This window comes from Poromitra crassiceps (assembly GCF_964638095.1).
Source record: "Poromitra crassiceps genome assembly, chromosome: 10".
NCBI lineage: Eukaryota > Metazoa > Chordata > Actinopteri > Beryciformes > Melamphaidae > Poromitra > Poromitra crassiceps.
The window spans coordinates 54728162-54730661 of NC_139631.1; the positions used below are offsets into that span (position 1 = coordinate 54728162).

General features: G+C 43.6%; 1 protein-coding gene across 2 annotated transcripts in view; it reads right to left on the reverse strand.

Moving 5' to 3' along the window:
* The window catches only part of isl1a (ISL LIM homeobox 1a), a gene marked incomplete at its 5' end in the record, with an annotated part of 18530 nt that overhangs the window by 12748 nt on the left and 3282 nt on the right, over positions 1-2500 (reverse strand). The gene's annotated exons all lie outside the window — the stretch shown is intronic.

The following is a 2500-nucleotide window of genomic DNA, read 5'->3' on the forward strand; positions in this document are numbered from 1 at the left end:
TCTTCATTCATTTCAATCCTATTCCCTCTCTGTCACATTATAACATTATGATTTTGCTACTTGAGGTTGAGCTCATTTTCATTGACATGAGGAGTTGAGCTACCCCAAGTATTATATATGTGTGTGTGTGTGTGTGTGTGTGTGTGTGTGTCTGTGTGTGTGTGTGTGTGTGTGTGTGTGTGTGTGTGTGTGTGTGTGTGTGTGTGTGTGTGTGATATATATATATATATATATATATATATATATATATATATATATATATATATATATATATAAAGCTATACCCGAGATTATTGAAAGGATGGATTAAAAAGTAAGAGTTGGGAGTCCCCCCTGTGCTGACCGGGCTACAACCCAAATCCGAACTCCTCATCAACCTGTCACGACGTCATATAGCAAAGTCCATGGTGAATCGGCATCAAAATGAATCTGTTTCTATCAATAGATAGCAACTATAGAGTCCAGTCAGTCACCATGTGTTATAGTCATTTATGGAAATTAAAACCATTGGTCTGAGTGCCTGCCGATATGATGAAAATGATGACGAGGTTTTTATCTCAGAAAAACAGCTCAACTACTATTTGACATTGCCGCACAAAAAGAGCCGCACGTCATGACATAAGTCTATGCAGCAGGCTACATTTTCATCAAAAGAAATTTAAAATAAAGAATAATAAAAAATAAAGAATAAAACCTTCCTCGATCCTCACACACTGAGGTCGCCATTTGAGGGTGTTTCCCCCCATGTTTGTTTTTTTGCCAATGTAGGCCAGCAGCCTGCATTCCTCCAGCAGCCTGTGATAACCTGGTGTATTTCTGACAACAGAACACATAATCTAATCTGCCCAATATAGCCGACCAGCGGTATGCAGAAACAAGTCTAAAAGTGAAATAAAATAAACAATTAACAAGGGTCCTATTTATTTATTTTTAAATGCGAAAAAAGGAGTGAACCGGACCAGAACATGCAGTGTGGCAGGCAGACAGACAGAAGATGCTTGCTTGGTTTTAAGACGAAGCTTCCGCGATTTGATTCCAAGGCGTCCGTTTCATGTGACATGTTTGGGGGAGGGGGAGGGGGTCGGGGGGGGTAGCGGGTGGAGGACACTCAGACCCTGACAGTAAATCACTCTGACATATGGACACGGTAAGTGTGTTTCCCCCGGCCGCGCACACTCCATCAGCACCATGGAGACAAAAGATCTAGGCTATGAGAAAAGGCTGCAGGTGAGGGAGGGAGCTCGCCTCTTATCTTGGTGCTATCAGAACACATCAACTCAAAGCCAAACATCAACTTATGAAACGTGGCAGTCGAACGTCTTTAAAGGCATCAGAGGGAGATGGAAACAATTGGCTCTTTGTAAATGAGGAGAGCTATAGATTGGCTATAGGCTATGACGTCTCTGGCATATTTGAGAGCAAAACTTCCAGTCCTCGGATAGGCTAGAGTAGCTGGCCTACATGATGAGCTGAACACTGACTGATTGATTGATATTTGGTCATAATGATAAATTAATAGACACCAAACACGCTCAGAAGGAACATCCGGAATTCGTGCGTGCGTGCGTGCATGCATGTGCGTGCGTGCGTGCGTGCGTGCGTGTGTGTGTGTGTGTGTGTGTGTGAGTGACTACGTCAATGATACGCACACACACACACACACACACACACACACACACACACACACACACACACACACACACACACACACATGATGGACTCAGACTGGAAGGTGCCATAGCCAACTGATGCCCGTGGTTCCGATAAAAACCCAAGTGTTTCTAAACGCAGCGGGTATTGGAGGCACTTGCAACTCGCTTTTTCTTTTCTTTCTCATCCCCGTCTCTCGCCCACAGTTGTATTATCTCTCTCTCTCTCTCTCTCTCTCTCTCTCTCTCTCTCTCTCTCTCTCTCTCTCTCTCTCCCTCCCTCTCTCTCTCGTATGGAAATTTGCACTTTATAGGCTATACCATACGCCAAAAGCAAAGAACCGGACCTCTCCATTACGCAAAAAATTCGTAACGTGTATGTGCCGTTAACCGTCATCACCAGATTGCCCGTTGCTAAATATGCACCATACAACCGAGAAAACCAACACGGTAAAGCTCAGCTCAGCAAAAAGTCGTGAGCTTCATGAAAAAAAGCCCGTCGTTGATAGGTTACACAGACTACAGGGTCCCCAACGAAAAGGGGCTTAATTGACTCTACGGGCTATAATCCATCCATAAGTAACACAATGACTGAATGTGACTGTTTGTCATGGGTTCTAACTTCTTCCTACACTAAAACATCTCAAAGCTGAAATAGTATCAGATGGGGGTCCGGTCTACTTTGTGTCAGTGTAGGGTCCTTAAGTTAAGTTAAGTTAAGTTAAGTTAAGTTAAGTTACTTTGTGTCAGTGTAGGGTCCTTAGAGAAGCACTGAAGGCCTATAGCCTGAGCCTGAGCATTGGTTGTTGGCAGTAATAATGCTTGTCATGATAGGCAAAGTTTCCCTCTCC